Source organism: Lontra canadensis, unplaced genomic scaffold (genome assembly GCF_010015895.1).
Source record: "Lontra canadensis isolate GAN:19392208 unplaced genomic scaffold, GSC_riverotter_1.0 scaffold7, whole genome shotgun sequence".
In the NCBI taxonomy this organism is placed as follows: domain Eukaryota; kingdom Metazoa; phylum Chordata; class Mammalia; order Carnivora; family Mustelidae; genus Lontra; species Lontra canadensis.
This window is the reverse complement of record NW_022631001.1, coordinates 5,393,921-5,412,973: the sequence shown is the minus strand read 5'-3', so window position 1 is coordinate 5,412,973 and position 19,053 is coordinate 5,393,921. Positions and strand designations below refer to the sequence as shown.

General features: G+C 39.6%; 1 protein-coding gene and 1 non-coding gene across 2 annotated transcripts in view; both read right to left on the bottom strand.

Moving 5' to 3' along the window:
- Positions 1 to 19,053, bottom strand: part of MAML2 (mastermind like transcriptional coactivator 2) — a 343,731-nt gene that overhangs the window by 14,727 nt on the left and 309,951 nt on the right. The window lies entirely within an intron of this gene.
- LOC116865439 lies at positions 2,672 to 2,801 on the bottom strand. The gene has a single exon (XR_004382181.1). It is a non-coding gene; the product is annotated as a small nucleolar RNA SNORA11 (small nucleolar RNA).

Here is a 19,053-nt window from a genome sequence, read left to right as displayed (position 1 = left end):
ATAATGGGAGCCATCTCTGAGGCAAGCACATCCTCCGTGCAGCTTTAAATAACCATCTCCAGACACCTCTGCATGCAATGCCCAGTCAGTTCTCTCAAAGTTAAATCCAACTTGGTTCTTGAGGGAAAAGTTTCACCCCACATGTCCTACAAGCCACTAGGGATATCGGCCTGCAGACAAGCACATGAGGGTCATTACCATGATGGCAGTGGGTGATCTGGGCATTGAGCACTCTTGGAGGGCAGGTAGAGAAGGAAGTACCGGGAGGACTGAGTGTTGAATCTTTGTTCTGCCCACACAAATGAGAGCGAAGCAGAGACCGGGACAGGGAGAAACAAGGGTGGGGAGATGGGGGGTGGGGTCAGACAAGAGTAACGATGACCGGAAGTGATGCTAGAGTACATCAAAGTGAGAGAGAATATAGTGGAGGTGGTGGCTGGCCCTTCACTCTCCACCGCAACCAGAATAGAAACCCATCTGCTCTTTTCTACGATATAATAATTTGAAGTTTAGTGCAAGAGGGTGTATGAGAAGAGGATTTTGTGTTTTAAAAAATGGTTGATGAACATACTCAGAAATATTCAATGTGTTTTTCTTCTCAGCCTTCCTGGCACTGTCACAGTGCACAAGATCATGAACTCTGCAGATGGGCCTGCTGGAATTCATATCCCATTTCTGTCACTCATTGGCTGAGTGATCTGGGAGATGTTAATTTACCTTCATGAGCCTCAATGTCCTTATCTGTAAAATGGCACAATAACAGTACTGACTTTATGGGGTCACTGTGACAATGAGAGGAAATGATACTACACACAGCGTTAAGCACTTAGTAATTGACAGTGGCTTGTAACTGTTCACATTATTTCTACACACACAGGAGGAGTGTGTTTTCTTTGTTTACTGTGAACCAAAGGAGACAGGCCTTGCAGATGGCACAAAGCTGTTCTGTGTTGACTCCTTCAGAAATGCAGAGGTCTCAGTTACATTGTGGAGAGTGAGCTACCGATGGACTCGGGGAATGACCTTCATCCTCTACCTAGCGATGTCAGAAGAGAAGCTGGGAGTCATCCATTCTCTGATGGAAGCTCTTTTGGAAGGATGCTTCTTTCCTCTGGGTTAGGGTTTTGGCTCAGGGCCCTGATACATTATTTTTCCTGGTTTTTATTTCTTAATATCCAATTATTTATTAATAGAGCAGCAACATACACTTACTGAGTACTGTACCTTAATTTCTTTGTTTGTAAAAGAGCAGTAATTATATTCATGACATAAAATCAAACCATGGGCACCTGGGTGGCTCAGTTGGTTGAGCAACTGCTTTCGGCTCAGGTCCCGATCCTGGAGTTCCAGGATCGAGCCCTGCATTGGGCTCCCTGCTCGGCTGGGAGTCTGCTTTTCCCTCTAACTCTCCCCTCTCTCATGCTCTCTGTCTCTCATCCTCTCTCTCTCAAATAAATAAATAAAATCTAAAAAAATATATAATAAAATCAAACCAGATGAAATTTAGAACAGTTCTAGGCACTTTGTAAGTACTTAGTTACATTTTAGCAATTAATATTTTTCTTTTTTCTTCCTTTATTACTTTGTACATGGCAGAGATGTTTTAGAAACAATTACGTCTGTGAAGAAGCTTACACTGTAAGCCTATGTGGATTGCAGACAACGGTGTGCTTAGCTCCCATCATATGTTATTTTTTTTTCTTTTCTTAATTTTGCAACTTTAATGTAACATGGATACCAAAAATATGAAAACACAACAAAAGCACACGACGAAAGCAAGAAGGGCGAAGATGGCTTCCTCATGCATGCCATCTCGGATGAGCAGGTTTGGAAGTTGCCCCGAGTGCTGTGTGAAGGAGTCAGGGGATGCACCCTGGCTTGGTGAGTGACTGCTGCCATTCATCAGCATTATTGGATCCCGGGGAAGTTGGCACTCTTTCTGGTGGCATTTCTGGTCTGGACAGTGTTGCTGGTGCTGGGCCTGTCTAGAATGTGGTGCTGGCCCCACCATTGGAGCCAGGGCTGACTCCAACTCTCCCAGTGGTTCTGTTGGCACGGTTGCCATTCAGAATCTACTGACGGTTTCTGGCCCAGAAAGCCAAAGGAATCCTGGCCCCAGCGATTGCTAAAATCTCCATCCTCATACCATGTCAGAAGCTCCACCTGTATGTCATCCCAGTGCCACTGTCCAATCAGAGCTTCATCCCCGATGTCCGTCTGGGCCCTCATCGGGGCCCTGACATGTTCCTCAGCCATATCCACATCCATTGTCTTGAACGCACCATCCACAGCCTCCAAGAAATGAGCCTTCCCTTCCTGGGGTCTCGGTTCTGCTGCTGGGTGATGACTCTCGGTGCGCTCATCTTGCTGGTCTTGTGGAGGACTCTCAGGCCCCAGAGGAGCTCAGACTCAGATTGGTGGCTGCCAAGTATCGTCTTGTATTCCAGGTACCTCAGTGCGACATACACGTTGGTGTCCAGCCGGGCAGACCTGTTGCACCAGTGGCTCCTAGGTGGCCCCTCCCCTGTTCCTGTGGGGCATGGGTAGGGGGCCTCCAGCCCATGCCTCACATCTATGCTCACTCTCAGGGCTACTGCCTCCATGATTGAGGCCTTCAAAGCCTTGGGCTGCTGTTCCTACCCAGAAGCCTTGTGGAAGTGCAGGGTGGGACACATGTAGGGTGTCTGTTTATAGGAAGGCCACGCATTTTGTGCCCCTTTTCACAGCAAGCCCAGATTCCTGTTGGGTGTGTTATAAACAGAGGAGCCATTTCTTCAGGCTCCCTGCTCTGAACACACCCCACGCTCCCATCATATTTTAAACACAAGGTGTCCCCTACAGTGAGCCTCAGTCAGAAATACTCTATTCAGTCAGAAATAAACTATTTCTTTGTTTATTCCATCTGCCCATTTCCCTCATTTCTATTACTTGCCTGGCTCATGAGGGCATTTGAGGTTATCCCTGGCTTGTCATTTATCTGGGAACCTAAGATGCACACATCACATACCCTACGTGGGTCTCACTCAAATTTACGCAGGAGAAAAGCAATTTCCGTTAGGTGGTATGATACCTACTGGAACTCTAAGGTTAAGATATAGATCTTCTAATGCCTAATCTAGTCACCTGTGCATCCATCCATCCACCCAAGAATTTCGATATTTTTAATGAATATCTACAATACTCTAGGCAGTTTTCTATTTTCTAGAGATTAAAAAATTATATGGAAAGGGGGAAATGAAGAGAAAGATATGGGCAGAGTGCTTAGTGTTGGCAAAAATGGTGAACTTCAAAACAATTTCCACGGCAATCTGGAAAACTAGCCTCCTTTAAGATTTAGAAACGATCTGCATACCAAGAAAATGCAATTACGTCTCTTTCTCTCTCTCTAATCAAACAGATGGACTGTGCTAAATTTAGTTTCATTCCTTCACAATACCAAAGATTATAAAAATAAGAGATAAGCTCTCTTTTGGAATGTTGTACAAGATTTCTGAGCCTTGTAGCTTCTGGCCCATGGGTCTTACCATGTATTCTACCATACACATTCTTTCATTGCATGATTGAAGTAATGTTTGGCTGCTGCTACATTTTTTTGCCCTTATGTTAGCTATGAAACACGAAACACCTCCTTACACAGGCTTGCTGTCATTGCCAAGATGTTGTGCAAACTTTAGTACATAAAATATTTTGAAAGAAAAATATGTTCTGCTGCGTTGGCTTTGATTTCCATATTCAGCCTCATCTTTGCCTTCCGTTCAGCCCATGTAGAACTTGGCCTAATAGGAATCAATCTGGTTCTATTTCAACACTCATGGTCTCCCTAAAGCTCGTGAAGACATGGTAAAAATGGTCCATCCTCAGCTTAGGGAGATGAATGTGTGTGTGTGTGTGTGTGTGTGTGTGTGTGTGTGTGTGTGTGAATGATTTAGGCCATTTCCACTGGTGCCATCTTTTATGACAGAATACCCAGTTTTCTAGACAAACTGGAGTTAAAAGGCTGATTTGGCAACTAATAATGGCCATATGATTGTCTCAAATTATGAACTTGAATGATCTTTCACATTATGTATGTGTATTTTCTCTTTCTACCTATCAAATTACAGTATTTGATGCTAACCTACAAAATAGGCTTCTGACCCTATCCTCCTGGGATTTAATATAAATTTACATTTAATATGCATTTACAGTTTTTCACATTTGTGTGTGTGTGTGTGTGTGTGTGTGTGTGTTTAAGAGTTTAAAGTCCTGTTGCAGTATTAGGTAAGCCACTGACTTAGAGTAGTATGCTAGTGCTGAGATATGGTTAAAGATTCTTGATCCTTCTTTTAATCCAGCACACGATGACCAGGCCAATAAAAACATTATCTGTATTCTTCTAACAACGTTCTGCCAATAATTAAGCTATGTCTTTAGAATTATTATCTTCACTCTACCTGATTCACTTATTCAACAAATATTTGTTGAGCATCTACTTTGTGTTATGCATTCTTCCAGGCCTTGGGGATCAGAGTCCAGGCAGCTTATTGAAAAACTCTGCAGCTTGTCTATACTTTCAAGTTTTCCAATTAGACTACTGATGGAAAATTTATCTTCCAGAATGGTATCAAGGGTCTTGGAAAACCATAGGTAAATCAGGTGTGTGATGGCCAAAGCTGTTTGCCAAGGCAAACATGTTCCCGAGTAAGTGACAATGTGTGAGGTTGATTTACACTCATCAGAAGCTGGAAACATGTTTTAATGTATGGAAATCATGGTAAAAGAATGCCTTCCCAAATTTGTTACTTTGTTGACTTAATATCTTATTCACAGATTACTGTGGGAATCACTAACTCAATAAGGAGGCAAACTATGTGTCTAGAAGACCTGGTAGAAAATTAAGGAGGCACCTGAATGCTTGTAAATGGGCACCTTTATCTTTAGGGGACAAATGACTTGTTCTTCCTGTTATTAACTCTATTTCTCGCAAATCTGGGTTGAAATCCTTTTGAAAAAAATCCCAATTTTACAATTAGAAATAAATTCCCCTATTCTAGCCCTAGTAGCTCATTCACCAAGACCTTTTCTTTAAAATTTCAGTGATCAAAATTTAAAGAAGTGTATGGAAAAAAAAAACTTGTAACTTTTAGTACCAAACATCCAAGGACAGGCCTAGCCACTGGGTCTTACTTTCATAAAATGTCTTTGAAAGTCATGCTTAATATGGGAGAGATCTTTTAAAAAGATGTTAAATAATAAAAATGCTGCAATTAACACTTTCATTTGATGGAATGCAAAGGCTCTGTCAAGCAGGATTGATTTCAGCAAAAAGTAAAATAGGATCCAGTCAGATATGTCCTCAAGCAGCAAACAAAAATATCCCTGGTTTCATTGGAGTATGTTGAGATATTAGGACTCATTGGTCTCAGCCATTTTTACTGTTAAAACAGTTCTGTGGACTGAACAGTATACCATAGTTAGTTTCATAAAGCAAGCAGAGTTACCAGGCAGGTATTGTTCTCTTAATATTTAAAAAAAAAACAACACTAAAAAAATATTTGTCTTCTTCTGGGCATCTGGGTAAAATAGCTCTCTGTTTTTCTTATTTTGGAAGGGGGATATATAATGATTTTTTTTTCCCCACAAAAATGAAGTAATGTAAGTTACTTGGGATTCATGGGAGTATTTTGGCATGGGATGACTGCCCTTTCTTTTTCTTGGCTTCCAGAGCTAGGCATCTGCAATTTGCAAAACAAATTCAAGATAAAGTACCCAGCTGGGCAAGTTTGTACAGTAGATCTCATAAACTAGTTTGCTGTTCAATCAATCTTTCTTCCCTCCCTTCTCTTTTTCCCTCTTCTTTCCCTGTCTCAATGAACTAACTACTCAGCTGTTCCTCCAGGCTATTCATCTTCTGAACTGTCTACTTATGAGACCGTTTATTTATCTCTATGACTGAGAAACAAGTTGCCTGAACTGTTTCAGATTCCCTGCAAGCTGGAAGCCCCACTAAGTTATTTATTTGGGACACAGACAGTAAGGTGGTTGTGTGGGGCTAAAAGAATCAAACAGTTCTTGTCTTTCACGACAATAAGGACAACAAAACAATTATTAGGAAATTGTCCAAGAAACAACTTTCCAAACTGAAAGACTGAAGGGATGAAACACTCTTGTCTTCAGGCTGTCCATCTTCCATTTCAAGGATCCACAAACTCTGGCACGACTGGCCAAACCCAGGTTGCCACCTTTCCTGGTAAACACAGTTCTTTTGGATCATAGCCACACACGTGCATTTCCGCATTGTCTGGGGCTACCTTCATACCACAGAGCTGCCTTCCTCACAGAGCTGAAGAGCTGTGGCAGAGCCCTTATGGCCCACAAGGCCTAAAATATTTACCACTTGGCCCTTCCTGGAAAAAATTTCTTGGCCCTTGCCCTATTTGGCTCTACTGGCCAAGGAATGCTTATGTGAAATTGATAAAATGCCTTCAAGAAAGTACCCAGCAATCCTTGGAAGGGACTGGTGAGTTGAGAATGAGAAATAGCTATCACGAGATATGTTTATAATCGCCTTCCACTCGAGCCACCATTACAAACTGTGGCAACTGAAAAACCATCCAGCTTCATCTTCCAGAAGACACTGCCCAGAAAGGTTAACAAAATGACTTGCATGAGGTCACAGACTTAACTAAAAGATGAAGAACACATATCCAAATCCAGGAAAATGTATTAAGGAGAGACCAATGGAACAAAAATCTATCTGCCTAGGAGAACTGTAGCTGGTCTGACTGAACTGGCTTGTTGGGGGTAAGGGGTGGGGTAGGGAAAAATGTGGAAAGGCGAAACAAGCAAACACAGAAGATTGTATTTGGATGAGTATTTTTCTTTGTTCTTTGCAATTACCAATAGTAGCTGCCTTTTCCTTCTATTCAATAGGGGTTTTTTTTTTTGTTGTTTCTTTTTGTTTGTTTTTGTTTGTTTGTTTTTTGCTTGCTCAGAACCTCCTCCTTTACCTCACAGGGAAACCCTGATCACATGTTTATAATCTGTTTGGTTCGAAAGATGAGAATGAATTTTGTGGTCATGTGCAGTTCATCCTTCAGATGTTACCGAATTTTCAAGTCACCAGGACACTGCATCTATTCTTAGCCTCTGGAGTGGCCACTTATTATGGGTTGGCATGGAAGACCAGTTCCATGACCGAGGAAGCAGCATTTAGGTGGGAGAGTGGCCAGGAACAAAACGTCAGTGGGTCAGGGTGGAGTGGGAAGAGTTTGGTAACTCAGGGGAAGGAATGAGAAATTTTTCTTAAAAGAGAAACTCTTTAACTTTAGAAGGGCTCTTTGTGGCGACCTGAAATTTCTGCTCTGTAAGTTAGCTTTTAGCTTTCTGTCCCCAGAGCAGTGGTTTCCAACTTTTCTTTGGATAACACAGTTCTTTGAGGGTTTCACAAAGCTATGGATTCTGCCTCTCTTCCCTTCCCCCCAAGTACACATACAACTAACAATTTTGTCTACATTTTCAGGGAGTTTACACATTTTCTAAACATCCACAGACCACCCATTGACCTCAGGTTGAGAACTCCACCTCCTACCCCTCAAAGGTTAGTGTTTATGAAAGCAATGAAATGATTTTCCACTTGGATATATCCTCTAGACTGCACTCCCTGCTTAGAACTATCCATGGCTCCTCTCAGTCTTTGGAATCAAGTCCTAGCTCCTGAAAATGGCAGAAAAGGCCCTCCATGATGTGGCCTCTGCATCTGTCCCCAGTTTCACCTCTCAACACATGCCTTCTTCACTCTATCCTAGAGTGATATTAACCTACCTACAATTCCTCAAACTCAAAGAAGCTCCCTCTCCTCTCTGCACTTTCGCATTTGCTCACATCTCTGCCTGGAGTCCTCTTCCTCTGCTTCTCCTTACCAAGGGATCCTTCATTCTTTCTAGGCTCAGTTCAGATGTTCTGTTTTCAGGAAGTCTTCTCTGGCCTCCCAGCACTGTCTGGTGACCCTCTCTGTGCTTCCATAACAGTTGGTACTGGTTCCTAAAATTAGGAACCATTTTATTCCCTATATCACAACTCTTGTTTGCTTATTATCTACCTCCCATTAGAAGAGCTTGGAAAGCTGGGATGTTCATCATGTTTTTCCTAGTATACAGCAGACCCTCCATATGTGTGTGTGTGTGTTTAATAAATAAATACATAGATAAACGAAGAAGCCACATGAAGTAGAAAATTGGGTCAGAATTTTCTGCTTTCAGGCACATGGGATAAAAATGCTAGCTCTTTTCAAAGGCAACTGGAAAGCCAATGTAGGACAGAGAGGCAAAAGTTGAGCAATACTGTTGAATCCAGTGTTGCTTTTCTGAGGATACCACTTTAGAATGGCCCACAGCATAAAGGATATTCTAGAAAGGAAAGAAGTAGTGTTGAGCAATGATGGAGAGCATGATGATGATTATGATGATGATAATGGTGGTGGTGGATAGTAGATATGTTGGAAGGCAGGAAGAAAGCACACCACTGGAGTATAATTTCTACCAATAGTTATCATTTTTTGAAAGCTATGTACGAGCCCATGTGTTAAGGACTTGACATTTATTATCTCATCTAATCTCTTCAACAATTCTGTTTTAATTATGATTCCCATTTCAAGATGAGTAGATAGGTTAAGAAATTTGTCTTTTAAAAAAACATATGCCTTTAAAATGCAAAGAACCCCAAAGGTTTAATAGAATAAGGTAATTGGCAAAATATTTTAAAAATACCTCTCTGTTCTAAAAGCAATTTGAGTGGGTAGGCAGCAATAGTGAAAAGTGCAGAATTGATTCAAATCCAAAGTTTGCTTTCTTCCCACTTGTTTGGGGGTAATAATATGTTCCTCACTCCTACCTCAACAAATGGCAAAAAGTAAGTGAATTGCTTAGTATAGTAGTATCTGGCATGCAACAGACTTGAAATAAATGTAAATATCTCCTCTTAAGTAAATCTGATATTCACTGAATATCAAACATGCACATTAAGGTACTGGACTAAACACAATGTAATTTCTGATCATCAGATAGTGAGGACAGCATGCTGTTTATAATAATACCAGCAATAAACCAACAAGCAATAATTATCCAGGGATGTACTCAGTCACTTGAGCTTCACAATAGCCAAGCATTTCACCACTGCCTCCACCAATTAAAACAAGATTAGGGAATTGTGTTTAAGGGTAACTTTATCTTTTGTTGAGCCTATTCTATAACTCATATTGCTATTAATACCTTCCTCTTCTCCCTTCGGTATAATGTATAACTACATTAGGCTTATAACTCTTCTACAAAAACATTCATTTCAGGAGTGCCTGGGTGGCTCAGTGGGTTAAAACCTCTGCCTTCGCCTCAGGTCATGATCCCAGGTTCCTGGGATGGAGACCAGCGTCGGGCTCTCTGCTCAGCGGGGAGCCTGCTTCCCCCCGCCCCACTGCCTGACTCTGTGTACTTGTGATCTCTGTCTGTCAAATAAATAAATAAAATCTTTAAAAAAAGCCCCACCCTGAATGCAAGTTGGTGCAGCCACTTTGGAGAACAGTGTGGAGATTCCTCAAGAAATTAAAAATAGAGCTTCCCTATGACCCTGCCATTGCACTACTGGGTATTTACCCCAAAGATACAGATGCAGTGAAAAGAAGGGCCATCTGTACCCCAATGTTTATGGCAGCAATGGCCACGGTCGCCAAACTGTGGAAAGAACCAAGATGCCCTTCAATGGACAAATGGATAAGGAAGATGTGGTCCATATACACTACGGAGTATTATACCTCCATCAGAAAGGATGAATACCCAACTTTTGTATCAACATGGACGGGACTGGAAGAGATTATGCTGAGTGAAATAAGTCAGGCAGAGAGAGTCAATTATCATATGGTTTCACGTATTTGTGGAGCATAACAAATAACATGGAGGACAAGGGGAGATGGAGGGGAGAAGGGAGTTGAGGGAAATTTGGAAGGGGAGATGAACCATGAGAGACTATGGACGCTGAAAAACAACCTGAGGGTCTTGAAGGGGCGGGGGGTGGGAGGTTGGGGGAACCAGGTGGTGGGTATTGGGGAGGGCACGGATTGCACGGAGCACTGGGTGTGGTGCAAAAACAATGAATTCTGTTATGCTGAAAAGAAATTTAAAAAAATAATATGACACAAATATGCTGTAAAAATAAATTAATTTTAATTATAATGTACATAGGTTGAAAGAAAAAGTGTAGAAAGAGACCTATTATAGACACCTTAATCAAAGGAAGACAGGAGGGGCACCTGAGTGACTCAGTTGATTAAGCAACCAGATCTTGATTTTGGCTCAGGTCATGATCTCATGGGTTGTGAGATCAAGCCCTGAGTCAGGCTCCCCACTCAGAGTGGCGTCTGCATGGATTTCTCTGCCTCTCCTTCTACAGTTCCTCCGCTTGTGCACTCTCTCTCTCTCTCTCTCAAATAAATAAATAAAACTTAAAAAAAAACAAGAAAAAAACAACAACCCCAACCCCCCCAAAATAAAACAAAACAGACAAAAAAAAAAAAACCATTCATTTCAAAGGGACATATATTAGGAACCGGTTTTCTACCCTAAAATTGTGCTCTTCCTCTAGAAGTGTTTGGAAGGTGTTATGGTTTTGGATGAGATACATATCAACATTTTCTATTCTCACTGAAAGTGAAGGCCATACAGTAAACAAGGAGTAACGGAGAAGGAAGAAGGGGTAAGTGACACCACAATTCAGAAGGCAGGAAATACTGTTTAAACGGCTGGTTCTTAAATCAAAATGATGTCCAAATTATACACAAAACAAATCTGGAATTTTTAAAATTAATTTCCCTAGGTGGCTTCTAATACTTAGGAAGGAATGTAAGATTTTTCCTTTGGAAATAATAAAAAAAAATACAGAATTTTGACTCTAGAATTTCACTTCAATGAAAATTTTATTGACTACTTTGAGCTTCTTATCTCTTTAAGATAGAGAATGAGAAAGCTAAGGAGATTGTCTCATGTTTCCTGTGGTATCCCATGACAAACACTGTAATGATGAAAAATGTAACCTCTGTAGTCAAAATGCCTAGGTTTAAATATTTCCTCCATGACTTACTAGTTGTTCTCAGGCAAGTTATAAAAGTCTCTATGTCTCAGTTTCTCGTCTGTTCAGGGGCAAATAATACTGCTTTCCTCATATAATTGGTGTATGGCTTAAATAAAATTAAGTAGGTAAAATATGCAGCAGTCTTTGGCTCTTGGGAGGTATGCAAGAGAAGTTAGCATTTCTTTGAAACTATGGTTTTCTTTGACAATTTTTCCTGACATTATTTCATTGCTTCTTGTAGGAATCTGGTTCATGTGACCTGTGAACCTTGCTAATTCTGTAGTCTTCTCTTTTAACCTCTCTAGGCCTTATTTTCTTCAATGTTAAGATATGGAAGTTAGATTATAATCTCTAAATTCCATTCTAGTGCTAAAATTGTTGAAATTCCACTTTTATTGAATCAAGCTAACAATAAATACCACTGTCATGAAATAATTCAATTTCTCTTTTTCGTCGAGTCTACAATGCAACTTAACAACATGACGTACTGTGGTTTTGCCACTATAATGTACAAATGCTGGATTGATCTGGTTGGGGGTAAGGAGCAGGAAATCACGCTGGCTATTTTCTTCTGAAGTGACTGAAGTAAGCAAAAATTGAGGTTTGGGGATGGGAATATTGAGAGAATTCAACCTTAATTCTGGATCTCTTCATATACCTCAGTGTGGAAGGCACAACATAGAAGTACAAAGCTTTGCTAATAACATTGGACTTCCCTAAACTGATTCTGTAAAAAGTCTGTTTTTGTTTCTGATTCTGAAAAAAAAAATCTACAAAACATTCTGCTAGAGGTAATTTTTATGTTTTGACTACACATTCTGGGCTAAAATATACAAAATATATTAACCTACAAAGTAGCCCACATATTCTAACATATCTCTTCTTAAGAGAAATGAGAGAATACTTGATGATTGCAGGTTATCTAATAAATATAGAAATCTGGAGTCACTGACACAATATAGTGACTGTGGCCAATATCTTCGAATGTGTCCATCTACTCTAATGTAACATGATTAGCTATTTTTGAATATATTATTATAATGACCACAAAGGACATTTAAAAAGGAGCCATCTGTTCTCTGTTAAATGTAGCCCTGAAGTCTCCCTTGGATTAGCAAAGCAAGCCACTAAATACTTCAGTGGGACTTCAAAAAAGCTGAGTTCTCCCTAAGACTCACTAAAGATGAACTTCAAAAGATCAGAGGTTTCACTTGGATCAATTCCCAGAATATCAGGTTATTTACCAAATCTTATTTATGCAAACTATACAAACACATTTTGATCTGCAGAGTACCAAAATAATGTTTTAGAAAAACGATAACCTTAAATGAAAAGTCCACTGTGGAAAAGAATGAGGAAGGTCAACTTTCTTTGGTTTGATTATCTGTCTACATTGATCAAATCAGCTATACAACTACTACCAGATCTGCTGCTACTTTAGGGATATAAGTCTAGAAAGAAGGTACCTAAAAATTTTAATTCGGTTGAGTAATAAGATTAGGGATGTCTTAAACACACACACACAAACACACACACAGACACACAGTATTTTAACTTCTCTGTGTCTGTTTGGATTACGAGACGGTGGAGACTACTAAAATATTTTTAGACATTGACCACTTTTTATGACATTTTTTCCATTTACAAGGATTTCTAGTATAACCTTGGGTTCACAAGCTGAACCCATCAATTCATCTGAATAGAGATTTCAGAATAAGACAGACCTGTCTTGGCACTGTCCAATATTGATGACTGCTATTGCTTGAGTTCTAATCACGTCTTGTATTTATCTTTGTTATAGAATATATCAGTTATTTCTTTACATGTATATTTTCTCTTACTACACTATTATTACTTCAAAAACATGGACTTGTTTTTTCATCTATGCATTTCTACTTGCACACATAAACCTGACATAAAAGAGACACTTGGAATATATTTGTTGTTAAATAAATAATAAGTAACTACTTGAAAATCAGATAAACTTAATCTGTAAAATGATTTGCAATTATTTAGGTGTTACTAAGAAAGTAACCTATATATCAAAAGTTTTCAGTGAAATGACAAGTGTCAATATCAAACATCATACAAAATGCCTCACATAAGAATAGTTACTATCATTTGTCAGTTAAAGATACTATACAAGTCTTTTTGCTTCTAATTAAAACCTTGAACTTAAATTTAGCACATACAGAGTTCTGTGAACTTTTAAACTTTTTTTTTTTCCTCAGCAACCTGAGTAGGTTGATTGTATTGGATACTGTTACTTGTAACTGGAAACAGATCCTTGATTTGAACATAACTGTCCAGAGATTTTTCAATTGGGTAAACATTTGTGGCTTATGTTCCTAACGGCTGATCAGGAGAGAATGCATGAGGGGAGGCTGATATATTGTACCGTTACCACTGTTTACACGCTTTTGTGTTTTCCAGATCCATGTGGTACTTTTTTAAAAAAAGGATATACATCTGGGACTGGGACAGCTCTTCCTTCAGCTGTTGGCTGCATCCAACTAACAGTTCATTTAGTATTTATCTGAGCATTTCTGAGTATTTAAATAAAAACTCTGATGAAATTCGAGTCAATCGGATTCCCTTTATAATTTAACACTATTGTTATCTAGCCATCCGGGTAAGAAAAAAAGGCCCACAAATATAATTTTTAAATTTTCTAGCCTGTTCACAAACTTAAAAGAATGTGGGCCAAATATGTGAAATGTCACAATATTGGGTATGGTGGAGACTTAAACCCTGCCAACTATCTTCTTTGCCTACAATATTACCAAATAATTGGCTTGAAAATGTTACTTAACTAAACAAATTAACTGAATCAAACAGTTGTTTTTGGTAAAACACAGTTTGCTTATGTTTTCTAAGGACTTGATTTACTTGATGGATTTTTAGTTGAAGTTCATCATATTTATTTAATCCTTGCCCCGTCTCTCTTTCTCTCTTTAACTTAAGAGAGAGAGAGATTAAGAGAGTTCAAGCAGAGGGAGCAGGCAGAGGGACAGGGAGAAGAAGCAGGGGGCCGGATGTGGGGCTCGAACCCAGGACCCTGGGATCATAACCTGAGCCAAAGGCAGATATTTAACCAACTGAGCCACCCAGGTGTCCCAGTATTCCATTTGCGATTAAATTAATCAATATTTTGAGGATTAATTAAGCCAAAGTATTTTGAGCTCTTTAGAAACAGAATAACATTGGTAGATGTTATGTTAACGTACAAACTGACCAGCTATAGAGACCATAAAAAGGTAGGGCAATTCAGTCCATCTAAAAGAAATACATAGCCCACTCAATGCTGAAGATGGCCTCCTCATGGACAGCAGTTCTTCTATCGCCTAATGCTACAACTTTTCCTTTACTTCTCAATTAAATCTGAATATTTTCTCTCACACATTTTTTTATTCTACCTGAATCAATCAATCAACCAATCAATCAATCAATTAATTTTGGCAGTTGGGTTCATGGTTTTCTCCTAGGTAATACACCATTCATTCATATAGCCTGCTATACAGATTTCCATACCAAAAAGACAGTAATCTTTGGATCTAACCTGGCATTTGTTTGCAAAAGAAAGTGAGATGATCACTGCCTTTAGGAGGAAAAGCAATACATTTGGATAATGTAGTTTATTTTGGTAATTGGACCATGTTGATCACTTACAAAGAGGGGCTATTGGTATGTGGAGAATAACTTTTAGTTAACATCATTGGAACTAACTTGGGTACTTACCACAACACTGGTCTTTGGAGGGTAGAAGAAAACGGGGGCATTGATATACGATCCCTTCATGGCTTAGGGAAGCCGTGAAAGGTGCGGTAATTTACCTATAAGCATCTGTTACAGTGAAGGAAGGCTGCAGTGTTTCTATTTAAATGCAAATAATAATTCACACTGTTGCACAGAAAGTGATTTATTTCAATGTGTTCTTTCCGCCAGGATTTTAGGCTAGCGCTAGAAATACTGTCCAAGGACGCCTCTTCAAGGCTCTCCCATACAGCGTGGTCAAGTATTCCTTAACATTTCTATCTATCTACGGTCAAGGATAAAAAAAACAATCAGGCCTACCAGGATTCATAAAGCATGGCTTATTAATGGATATGCCTTAGAGGGTTGCGTTTCCATGAATGGAATCGGGACCAGTCTGTAGCCCTGGAGATGGTCTAGTTACTGCAGACCGTTAATATGTCTTAAATGACCAAGCCAGTTATAATAATCAGTATCACAGTAAACTCCTGGTTTCTGTCTTATTTTAGGATATTTCCTTATTGTAACCTCCGCAGATAAATACCGTGATCAGAGAACATTCACAGCTATATCTTTAATCACACGTGGATACGTCTATAAATGCAGAGGTGAGACTATGAAAACCGGTGTTTATAAGTTATATACTGTGACTGTTTTGCCAAGCAAGCTGGATTTCTATTTAGAGATGTAAATAAAAACGGGATTTCCTGTTTGGGGTGATTTAGAGCAAATCTACTGAGAGATACAGAGGTAGACCCAAACGGCTTTCCCAGGCCCCTGGCTGCCATGTTTACAGGCAGGGCACATTCTGGAGAGGCAGTTCCTTGGGTTATATGAGATCATTTCTGGTATTGGCAGAATATTCAGTTATCTGCAGACTCCACAGGGACACAGGATGCTGGCAAGGGCCCCATTCTAGATTGCTAGAGGTCCAGCAGTCCCTACTCAACTTCCCTGATTATACTGTGGATGAATTCTGAGGAACAGGGAAAAAAGGAAGGAAGAAGAAGGACCTATAATATTTTGAGCCAAATAATTATTATAGAAGATGTAAATCTGGAGGAAAATCTCTTCTTGCAGATATCAAAAAATTATAGCAGGCTTTATTTGATAGAGAGAAATCTTTCTGGCTAGGGTGTAGTAGGTATCATCTGATGGTATCACCGACAGTTTTACTTCTTATCTTTCAGTCCTTCCACAGAAAGATATATTTTTTAAGTCATTTCATGATAATGATGCAGTGACGTTTATAAGAATTTTAGAGTTTTTTAAGGTCACGTCAACCCAGAAGAATAATTTTTTATGTTTAAAAATAGTGTTTTTTCCTCCTTTAAAATGTCCCATTGATCTTTTTATAGCAATAAAATAAAGATTCAAAAACGATTACACAGAAGTCCATAAGCCGGCTAGTCAATAACAGAATAAGTAGGATTTTTTCCCTTAGCCTTCAGAAAGATGCCAACACACACTTCAGCCTCACATGATTTGGTGGTTAAGGATTTGGTTTGCAAAGCACGATACAATATTTTATTTATAGAAGTCAAAAGGAACGGTAACAGGCCTTTAAATTTTGATTTCCGAAGATCTGTGTTTGTCAAAAAGAGAAGGTGTCCGTGTGTGGGGGGGGGGGGGCGGGGGGGAGAGTCTCTGTACCATCACTACCATAAAATATACTTCCATCTCTTTCTTTTATTGTTAAACTTTCTCAAAATTATTTTGCTAAAATCTGAGATGCCAAGAGTTAGCCAATCCCAACCCTTAGATATCTGTCCTATATTTTGGGGCTGGAGCAACGCTCGGGAAACAGAATGTCCAGAGCCTCTTCTTCAAGCACCACTAGCAGGCACTGTGAGAGCACTTTCATTCTAGTGTGTTTGACTCGGGCAAACCGGGAACAGAGGCTTACATCAACTGAGGATCAGTGCACACCATCTCATAGCAACAGACACCAAAACAGTCCCTCATTACAAGCCTTGTCCGACAATCAAGTCTTTAACGAGAACAAAGGTTGACAGTGATTAATCATTAAGCAGTTCCTTGTTCCTTGATGCACGTGTTCTCAGCAGCCTCCTGCAGAGGCCGTCTGGCATACTTCCTGTCCCCGTGCTCCACTGTGCCGTGTCTGAAGGGACACCCAGGCAGCCTTCTCACTATTTTCATTTCAAATGCTACAAACATCTACAGAGTTTCTATGTGCACATGTCTTGACTTTTATTCTGAGCCTGGCAGACTCTGAATGGATATAGGCAGTGAGAACATAATAAGCCCTTAACTCCCCATCTGTTTACTAGATTATGTTCAAAGACCGTATAAGAAATTGATTAAACACTGTTTTCTAGAATAAACCTTTGAAATCTGTTTGTTTCCTTAAGCAACGCAAGACGTTGATATAATTTTCTTGTGCTGCGTACGTAAGATACCTTCACTAATGCTTCTACCTAAAAAGCTTCAATGCTGACAAGGCACAGTGCTTTAAAACGCAATAAAATATTTTCAGAAATCCTCTTTCGAATAATTCTGTTTCACAAAGCAACAGATTTCACGAAGTAACAGATTCGTAATGTTAACTGACACTGTCATCATTTTATTTAAGGCTCTCTTTTGTTGTGTGTTTTTAATTAGTTGACTAGGTACTATTTATCTATCTTAGCCGGTTATGCAATGGTATAGGTATTCAGCTTAATAGGCTGACTTGGAGGTTCTGTTTTTTTTTTTTTCCTCTTTTAACATGTAAATAGAACTGTGAATAACACTACATTATCTATGAACTAGGAGGTCAGGTGAAGAGGGAAGAATAGCCATGAAACACAGGTTTCTAGGAGGTGAGGGGCAAGGGTTAATGGAAATGGCATCAACAAAATTACCAAGGGAAGGCAGTTAACAACAAATACATTGTTTTTAACAACAAATATCACTTCTAACAACAACAACAACAACAACAACAACAACAACAAAAGCCAAAACGGGATCATCCTAATGATACTTTCCAAACCAGTCAGAATTAACTAATGGCCAGTTATTCAAGAAGATTTTATCTAGTATGTCAACACTATAAAAAGTAAAGCATTAAATCCAATCACAGATATGAAACATAGAATTCTCCCAGTGTATTCCACATTTCAGCGTACAGTTGTAATGTTTTTAAACTGAATTATATTCACTAGGGAAGGGAAAATGACAATGACATTCCACAAACAAAAAGACCACCTTATTATTGGTAGCTAAGCCCTTCACCCAAATGTATGTGACAGGGATGACATAATGGCTGCTGACTCATGTTAAGATCAAAGCAGCCTGTTAGAAAGCCCCATTCAGAAAATGAACATCTTTTAACTGGAGCCTCCTGGGATCAACATTTAAAACTAACAACAGTGAACTCTGAACTGCGAAAGAAAGCAATGACGGACTATGGGAGGAAAGCTGAGATGGAGCTGAGACGGTCTTAGACGACTTTCTTACCAACCAACCGATCGCTTTAACTCGATTCAGCTTGCAGTCATCTACTCTAACTGGTTCTACATTTCTCTGGAGTTAGGGTAAATGGTCTTTATCTCACACAAATTACTTCTAAAACACAATATTTGGCTTCCACTGGTCTGCTCATCCTCAATCTTACTCCAATTAGAAGCTAAGCTTGTAAAGTTTAGGAGCTTATGTCAAGACCTTAGGGCAAATACCAACATCAATTACAAATTAAGGGACTCTAAAACTGTGTGTGGATGGCATGGAACATGAGAGCAGTTTCAGAATCACAGGGTACGCAAATTTCAAAGAAATTCCGTCTACGTTTATTTGAGCCACTATCCATAAATAACAATAATAGGTATCAGGTATCGGGAACTCTCCATGCATCAGACACTGTGTGGCTCACTTTACGTACCTTCACTTTTCATAACCACAACAACCTTCTCTGAGAGCCCTATTAGCATTCCCATTTTTTAAAAAGATTTTATTTCTTTATTTGAGAGACAGAAAGTGTGCATGAGAGAGCACAAGCCAGGGGTGGGTAGAGGCAGAGGGACAAACAGACTCCCCATTGAACAGGGAGCCCGATGTGGGGCTCGATCCCAGGACCCTAGGATCATGACCTGAGCCCAAGGCAGACGCTTAACAACTAGCCACCCAGGTGCCCCAATATTCCCATTTTATAGATGAGAGGACTGACATTTAGAGATGTTAAATAATTCATTGAGATAGTAAGCA